The following is a 9,924-nucleotide window of genomic DNA, read 5'->3' as shown; positions in this document are numbered from 1 at the left end:
AATAATAAACAATAATATTCTTCTTACACTTTAGCATAATGAGATAAAATAGATTCAAATGTAAAAAACTATAACAATTTGAGGAAGACCATCACATAATTGCATAATAATGTCTGTTAATTAAAGTGAACTTAAAATGAGACAAATCGGAAAATAAAGTTATGTCATGTGTCTTTATAAAAGGATTATTATGTAGACTGTTATGTATAAGTAGGAGTTGATTTCATTTATGATTTGTAGCAAAAAAAAGAAGGATTAAAGGGATACCTATTAGTTATTCAGTAGCTGTTATATTTCAGGTACTATGAAGTGTTTCATGTATTTCTTTTTTTGTATTTATTCTTCACATTCAGTTCATTTTTCTAATTAAGAAACAGAAAGAAAATTTCAAAATGATAAAGATTACATTACATTCTTGAGCGTCAATAATATGTAAATACCAGAGTTGACCTTTGAGTTCAAGTTTGTATTAGATCCCTTTGGGAAATAAGAGCTAGAACTAGATGCATATCACTCCTTGATAAGCCAAAGATGCAAATCCCTCCCCATCTCAAGATATAAACAGGGTATTTAGGATATAGGATTGATCACAGAAGTTGATAAACATTCATTTTTCCCCCATAGCTTGGCACCTATGTTAGTCTTCTTGTCATCTCTATAATAAAATTCTTGAGGCAGGCTACTTTTTTAAGGAAAGAGGTTTTACTTAGCTCAAAATTTTGGAGGCTAAAATCCAGACAGTATGTTGCAGGCTCTTGCAAGGGGTTCCTTTGGCTGTGTCACTTCATGGCAAATGGAAATGGCAGGAAAGCACGTAAGAAGAAAAGATCACTTTACCAAAACTGATAGCAAAAGACAGATGCAAGGGGCAGATCCAGAATTTTATAACAACTAGCTCTCCTGAGAACTTATCTAGGAGACCCAGTATTCACTTCTAAGACCAGTATATCCAATAACACAAAAACCTTGTTCTAGGCCTCAAGTCTTAAACTTTCCATTAGCTCCCTCCTTACTACGCTGGGATGAAGCTCCCAACACAGGAACCTTTAGGGGACGAATAACATCCAAATCATAGCAGCACCTAGACCTTATAGGAAAGTTTCTCAGCCATATGATTGAAATTGAATTTAGGGACAAAGGAAAGTGACATTGTTTCTTCCAAAGAAAAAAATCAAGTTCAATGATTTACATAGTATTGCTTCATTATCAGTTTGATACAAGTTATCAGTTCTTATACAAAGGTATCACAACTGTATCATTTCTAAAGCTTCAAGTAATTAGATACAGAATTATTACAACCTACGACACAATCCTTTAAGCTGGCATGTTAGGGACCAGGCTGTGCCAGGTGAAGAGAATCCAGCCAGGATTATTAGAATAGTAAATAATCTGTAAAGTCTCTGAAAAGGATCTTGATCTGCCTCATGTAAAATATCTCAGCTCCTTTTCAGTGGTTTTCCTGGAAACCATTTCCAACTATACAAATGAACCAAGATTTACCATAGGACATATAGATCTGCCAAACTGAGTTTGGCTACTGGAATGATTACGCATGAAATTCATTATGCATGGAAAACTTTGTACAATCTTCATCAAAAGCATAGTGAGAAGTTGAGAAGAGGATTCAGTTACGCAGGAAGATCATATGGGACAGTTCCAACAATGCTGCAGCATCTTCCTCTATAGCAATAGCCTCCACAGAGTTATCATTTGGTAATCACCTAGGAACAGTTACAATACCTCCCCACAGCTTTGAACTATCAATCAAAATGGAAAGGAAGACACTGAGTGATAGCTCACACCCAATAATAAGGTGCCAACCACTCCCTACCATGCAAACAGCATTTGTAAAATGTTGCAGTTTTGAAGCCTTAGAAAAGTATCTAGATGTAGATGATAAAGTGGAGGAAGTAATGAAGAGGAAACCGGTGTGATAAAAGAGGAAATCAAAATATTTCTGACCAATTAGAGGATTTCCAAAGCAATCATTGCATGGGTAATCGGTGTCAGTCAGCGATAGATCTCTCATTGGCTGTTGCAGCAAGGTTCAGACTTGAGGGAACAGAAGAAAAGAGCATATTACCAATGGTAACAACTGAAGAAAACAAATTCTGGGACTACATTAAGTATGAGACAAGCCCCTATCCCAATAGAGTACCCTTAATGGAGACATATGCTCCTCTATGTCTTTGCCACATCTGGGACCTTTCTACTCTGATGAATGAGTGAATTTAACTGCACAAAGGAATGCCTAGGTGTCATGGGAAGATACTTCAATAAGAATGAATACCCAAGTGAATCAAACAGAGAATAATTGTAAATGTTTACAATGAAGCTATACAGAAGCCAAACAAAAAGTGTCCAATCCAGAACAAGTTACCTCCTTGAAAGTTTATAGTTGATTTGCTAATAGATGGAAGGAGATCAAGAGGAGAGACAATATGAGGGGGTAATTCTGGAGTGCCATGAGATACACCAGCATTCAGGAGGCCATTCCAGCAGCAATAAGGTAGATGGGACAGACTACTCCAAGGAACTCTTACATACAGAGTTCCCCTGAAGTGTTGACAGGTGAGAAAATTATCCCTTGCTTGTAACACCATCTTCAGTGTCTGACATGCATCCTGCAAAGCCATTTTTCTTCACAGCTTTATTGTGTAACATGCAGAGCTTCCATAGAAGAAAGCTTTCATGCCAACTCTAAATAAAGATACCAACACTACCTTCACTCAGCTGCTTCCTGCATAAGATCATAACAGCTTTCAGGCAAGGACACTTTTGTTCTGATATACATTGTTGTTATTGTTATCTGTAAGATGTTGATGCCTTTAATTTTAAGTTTTGTCTAGTTTTCTATGTTCAATAGAGAAACACCATGGGTTCCAATAATCTATTTATAAAAGTAGCAATTTAGAATTTATTAGCTCCCCAGTATGGCCTTCAATGTTTAATACTATATTTATTGCAAACAGAATGACCCAAATTTTTAGTTCTGTATCAGTCCCTCTGGGTTTGATCTCAACCAGCAGTCTTTTTGAAAGAATGAATACAATTACCAGTGAAAACAAACAAAAGACCAAAATATCAGTCACAAACTTTCCACTTTACATGCATGATACTTATATAAACTTTATAAACTAAGTTTACTGTGCTTATAGGTTAAATTATTATGTATATAAAGAAACAGGATAAAATCATAAATGAAACAATTATTTACACAATAACTTTTAGATTAGTTTTCAACATATCTTAGATTACCAACTTATAATGTTTTAACTTAGTTTTGGACTTCATCATGGTGTGAAAGCAGTACACATTCAACAGAAACCATACTTCGAATTTTGAATTTTGAGCTTTTGGGCTAGTGGAATGTAGCTCCATGCTCTCTTCTGATGTGGGCAGTGGAGCTGCAGTTTTCTAGTCAGCCACATGATCCATGGTGTAAACAGCTAATATTCTACAATGTACTGCACTGCTGAGCTATGATGTTCAGTGTGCTAGTTGTATTAAATCTACTTTTACTCAAAATATTTTCAATAATGGGTTTATCAGGGCATAACCCCACTATAAGTAAAGGAGATCTGTAATTGCTACTTAATACATTTCAGACTAGTTTTTGAGCTTATTTGAAATACATTTTCAATCATTTCCTAAATTGCTTTTGTGATCCTGGCACCTTTTTTCATCCAAATTCTGTGCTTTTTATGAAAACACAATGACCTCCAATTGTTTTACTTCTTTAAGGTGTACAGCACATTTTAAAATTTTTTATTGTGCTGGTGGGGATACATTGTGGTACTTACAAAAGTTCTTACAAGATATCAAATATATCATACTTGAATTCACCCACTCCAAACACTGTCCTTTATCCCCCTTCCCACCATTCCTGGAATAGCTTTAGCAGGTATCACTTTTCCATTTACATACATGTGTACACAGTATTTGCACTCTATTCACCATCCCACCCCATTTTCCACCTTCTCCCCTCTTCCATTGGTACCAACCTCTGAGGCAGGGCCTGTTCCACCCAACTGTTATCTGATTTTATAAAAGAAAAAGAAAACAATGACATCTTTGTTTGTTTAATATAGCTACACAGGGAGTTTCTTTGTGACATTTCCATGTGTATATGTATTATAACCTGAATTGGTTCACCTTCTCTATATTTCTTCTTTTTATCTCAGTCTCTTTCTTATTGTTGTTTCAACAGGTTTTAAAATTCTATATTTGTACTTGTATAAAGAGTATATCAAACATATTAACCTTCTTAACTTTCTTCTTTTATCCTCCCACTCTGGTATGTGACCTTCCCTTAGTGTGACCTGTTTTTCATAATATTATTGTATTTGGATTAGGTCTATACTCCTCATATGAGAGAAAACATGCAGCTTTGGGCATTCCTAATCTGGCTAACTTCACTTAAAGACAATGTTCTCCAGTTCCATCCATTTACCTACAAAGAACAAAATTCCATTGTGTATAAATACCACACTTTCTTAATCCATTCATCAGTAGTGGGGCATCTTGGCTGTTTCCATAGCTTAGCTATTGTGAATAATGGTACAGCACATTATTGACATTGAATTCTTCTTAGTTCAATGCTGAATCAATATTTTAAGTATTGTGATTTTGCCACTACAAAGGTATCAATGATGGATTGAGTAGATTGCTTTGGAGTCAATATAATAATTTCTTTAGAATTACAACATTAATTGCTCCATGAATTCTATGTTAAGGAGAAAAAAAATCTATCAAATAAAATATATTAAATATCAATAGAGTTTTGGTATCAACTGAACATAATGAACATTCAAACTTACTTAATCTAAAACTCAAAGGTAATTACCTAAGATTACATGTGGATAATGTTGTTGTTAAAAACAAAGGTTTTTTTCCTCTAAGGTGACATTTAATTAGTTGACCCAGAAACTAATATATAGGAATATATATTTGAGTGGTTTATAAATAATATGTGGAAGCATATATAGAAAGTGGTATGATGCTGAAATCATAACATATAATTACCTAGTATCATAATACAATGTTTTATTATAGAAATTAGAAATTCAGACCTTTTTCAGAAGATGCTTGAACAAGTACTTCTTAAACTATCTTATCCCTCCTCTCTTGTACCTCTCTATTGCCTCCAAGATGATTTAAGAGATCACATTTATATATTTATAATAAATATATAGGGCAGATAATATAATTCCTGCTTTTCATGGCTTATAAAACAAAAAAAAATCAACAACTATATAAGATGAATTCTAGAATCCAGAAACAAAAATAAAACTGTTCTTTACCTGGAATACACTATCACCGAAAATTAGGTTGACTCATGGAAATAGCAAGATGATACTCAGAATTCTATATCTGATTAATCAACTTTTATGTTGAAAGGAAACAGAAGTTTCCAAGAAAGGAATATAATCTACTTTTAATGGAGCACATATACTCACACATAAATATTAGATTTTAATTTTAAAAAATAAAAAAAGCACAAGTAAAGGAAAAGAAAGAGAGTAAAGAGGAGAATGAGAACAAACATCTGTTAAGTCATGCCAGCTATATAGCAGAATAAAAGAAACAAAGTTAATTGAAGAGGTAAGTTAGAGTTTTACAACACCCAGGTAAGCCTACAAATAATTTTAGGGTAGCCATAGAGGAAAATTGAAATTAATCATTAGATGAAATAGTGGAGGCCTTACTGCTACATGAAAGAAAGGGCAACCAAGGAATTTGAAATGTGATGAAGTCATGGCTGCTACACTGCCAATTTGTGTATTTCTCACATAATTATCTGTTGATCATGGTGAATTGAATATAATTTGAGATCATGAAGAAAGGAAGGACTATTTCTTGTATATAATGTAAAGATGAGATCAAGTTAATATAAATCTAGATTCTGTTGTTCCATATAAAAATTTTCAGGGAATGAGTGAAGGAAGCACTTATAATTGTGGTGAGAAGTTAAACTCATTCATTCCTGAGAATAAAAAAGAGGAATTGATGGAATTGAACTCATAAAGATAAGAGCAGAACTTTTGAAACCTGAGTAACTTGTGTTTCAGCTAAGTTAGAGAATCATGTTGTGTCATGATTGACAAAACAACTGACAGTTTATTGCACTGATTTAGAGAAACAACAAATATGCATTGTAAATTAAGAGTTTCAGTATTCATTCCACTTGGATATAGTGCATGAATACATTTTGTTTGGGTAAAAGAAACAGATAAACCAGTTAGAAGCCTGCTCCAATAAGACATATGGTCAGTCTCTGAACATAATATAAGAAATAGTAGGTAGGAATAATTTTAAGAAAAACAGCAGAAATAGCATCATGAGTGATTACCTATGAAAGAAATTAAGCAGAGGAACTAGATTAGTTCCAAAGTGAATTAAGTCCTGGTAATGTCACTCTGGTATAGAAAACGCAGGGGTGGCCATTAATTGAGATGCAAATACAATGAGATTGCATTTCAAAAGAAGTGTGTGGACCACCTAAGTGCAAATGTTTGATTTTTTAAGAAATGGATATTGAAATTTTTATTAAGAATTTAAAACTTTAAAACATTTCAATGACTTCCCATTAATTAAATTCTAAGCTCCTTTCACTTTCTACAAATCATGCTTTATAGTAACTAGAACTTTAGAATCTTATAAATCTGTAAATAAAGAAAACCTGAGTAACTGGACTGGATAATTCCAAGAAACAGAAATGTTATTACTCAAATATTATAATTTAATTTGTTTTACATCCAGGAAGTCAAGAATCTACTGAGAGGTAGATTCTCAGAACAGCACATAGGAGGTCTCTGTCTCTAATAATAAGAGCTAAAATGTACCATAATGTAAAGTAAAAATCACAAAAAACAACAGAATGAGCTTATTTGACAAAAATACACAAAAGTAACAGAAAAAAATCCATGTTTTATCCAAGCAGAATTGTTTATCAAAGATAACCAACAGAAGCTTAAAATAGAAAGCCTTATATTATGTCAAGCATTACCATAGTGCAATAGAAAGTTTATAACTAGATTCACTGAATGAAAAAATATAAGGAAACAAAATAAGAAAATACCATTTGCCTTGGAACATATAGTTGAAGTTAGGGATAAACAGTGTACCAGATTTAAACCACACCCTTTTTCTTTTTTTTTTTTTTTAGAAGAAAACAATGTAACTTTTTAAAATTATTTTTATTCATTTATTCATATGTGCATACATTATTTGGGCCATTTCTCCCCCCTATCCACTGCCCCCTCCCTTAACCCCCCAACCCCCTTGCTTACAGGCAGACTCTGTTCTGCCCTTATCTCTAATTTTGTTGAACAGAAAGTATAAGCAATAATAGGAAAGACAAAGCGTTTTTGCTAGTTGAGATAAGGATAGCTGTACAGAGAGATTCCTGGCATTGCTTCCATGTACAAATGTGTTACATCCCAAGTTGATTCATCTCTAACTGACCTTTTCACTAGGTCCTGATCCCCTTCTCATATTGACCTCTGTCACTTTAAGGTTTCTGTATTAGCTCCTCTGCAGTGAGGACATCAAATACTATCATGTTTTGGATTTCTTACCTATCTCCATAACTCCTGTGTATGCTCTCCCCCTTACCATGTGACCCAAGTCCAACCACATTAACTGTATTTGCCTCTGATCTAAAGTCTGCATATGAAAGAGAACATACGATTTTTGGTCTTCTGAGCCTGGCTAACCTCATTCAGAATGATGTTCTCCAGTTCCATCCATTTACTTGTGAATGATTAGATTTCATTCTTCTTCATGGCTGAGTAACATACCATTGTGTGTATAAATACCATATTTTCTTAATCCATTCATCAGTAGTGAGGAATCTTGGCTGTTTCCATAACTTGGCTATTGTGAACAGCACTGCAATAAACATGGGTGTGCAAGTGCCTCTGGAGTAACCTGAGTCTCATTCTTTTGGGTATATTCCCAGGAGTGGGATTATTGAATCATTTCCAGAGTGGTTTCACTACTTTGCATTCTCACCAGCAGTATACGAGGGTTCCTTTTTCCCCACGTCCTCACCGGTTGTTAGTGGTGTTTTGATGATAGCTATTCTAACAGGGGTGAGGTGGAATCTTAGTGTGGTTTTGATGTGCATTTCTTTATGGCTAGAGATGGTAAGGATTTTTTCATGGTTCTTTTTTTTTACCATTTGAATTTCTTTTTTTTTGAGAAAGTTCTGTTTAGTTCAGTTGCCCATTTCTTTATTGGTTCATTGATTTTGGGAGAGTTTAACTTTTTGTGTTCCCTGTATATTCTGGTTATCAGTCCTTTGTCAGATGTATAGCAGGAAAATATTTTCTCCCACTCTGTGGGTAGTCTTTTCAGTTTAGAGACCATTTTTTTTTGTTGTGCAGAAGCTTTTTAGTTTTATGTAGTCCCATTTGTCTATATTTTCTCTTAGTTGCTGAGCTACTAAGGTTCTATTGAGGAAGTCCTTGCCTATACCTATTACTTCCAGAGTGTTTCCTGTTCTTTCTTGTACCAACTTTAGAGTTTCAGGTCTGATATTAAGGTCCTTGATCCATTTTGAGTTGATACTAGTACAGGGTAATAAACATGCATCTAGTTTTAGTTTTTGCAGACAGATAAACATTTTTCCCAACAACATTTGTTGAAGAGGCTATCTTTTCTACATCATATATTTTTAGTGTCTTTTTCAAAAATAAGGTGGGCAAAGTTGTATGGATTCATATCCAGGTCCTCTATTCTGTTTCACTGCTCTTCCTGTCTGTTTTTGTGCCAGTACCATGCTGTTTTTATTGCTATTGCATTGCAATATAGTTTAAAGTTGGGTATTGTAATACCTCCAGCATTGCTCTTTTTACTGAGTATTACCTTGGCTATTCACAGTGTCTTGTGCTTCCAAAAGAATTTTAGGGTAGGTTTTTTAATCTCTGATGAATGTCATCGCAATTTTGATGGGAATTGCATTGAGCATGTAGATCGCTTTTGGTAGTAGAGCCATTTTTACTATGTTGATTCTACCAATCCATGAGCATGGGAGATCTCGCCACCTTCTGTAGTCTTGCTCAATCTCTTTCTTCAGGAGTTTGTAGTTCTCCTTGTACAGGTCATTCACATCTTTTGTTAAATTTACTCCTAGGTACTTGATTTTTTTTGAGGCTATTGTAAATGGAATTGTTTCCAGATATTCTTTCTCAATTTGTTCATTACTGGTGTATAGAAAAGCTAATGATTTCTGTAAGTTGATTTTGTATCCTGCCACCTTGCTGTAGCTGTTTATGGTGTCTAGGAGTTTTTGGGTAGAGTTTTTTGGGTCTTGAAGGTATAGGACCATATCATCTGCAAATAGGGATATTTTGGCAGTTTCTTTACCTATTTGTATTCCTTTTATTTCTTCTTGCTTAATTGCTCTGGCTAGGAATTCCAGTACTATGTTGAATAGGAGTGGGGATAGTGGGCACCCTTGTCTCATTCCTGATTTCAGTGGAAATGGTTTCAGTTTTTCACCATTAAGTATGATGTTGGCTGTAGGTTTGTCATATATAGCCTTTATAATGTTGAGGTAATTTCCTTCCATTCCTAGTTTTCTTAGAGCTTTTATCATGAAATGGTGTTGGATCTTATTGAAGGATTTTTCTGCATCTATTGAGATGATGAAGTGGTTTTTGTCTTTGCTTCTATTAATGTGCTGTATTACATTTATAGATTTACATATGTTGAATCATCCCTGCATACCTGTGATGAAGCTGACTTGGTTATGGTGAATGATATTCTGATGCATTGTTGGATTTGGTTTGCCATTATTTTATTGAGGATTTTTGCATCAGTGTTCATTCAGGAGATTGGCCTACAGTTCTCCTTTCTGGAGGTGGTCTTTGTCTGGTTTGGGGATGGGTATAATACTGGCCTCATAAAATGAGTTAG

At 34.4% G+C, this 9,924-nt stretch overlaps 1 pseudogene; it reads left to right on the top strand.

Annotated features, from left to right (window-relative positions):
• The first annotated feature begins 742 nt into the window (after window positions 1–742).
• Window positions 743–2,560, top strand: LOC109680647 (homeobox-containing protein 1 pseudogene; annotated as a pseudogene).
• Window positions 2,561–9,924: the final 7,364 nt, after the last annotated feature.

The sequence above is a fragment of the Castor canadensis genome, chromosome 12, assembly GCF_047511655.1.
Source record: "Castor canadensis chromosome 12, mCasCan1.hap1v2, whole genome shotgun sequence".
Classification (NCBI taxonomy): Eukaryota; Metazoa; Chordata; class Mammalia; order Rodentia; family Castoridae; genus Castor; species Castor canadensis.
The sequence above is the reverse complement of the archived record's forward strand: the minus strand, read 5'-3'. Positions and strand labels throughout refer to the sequence as shown.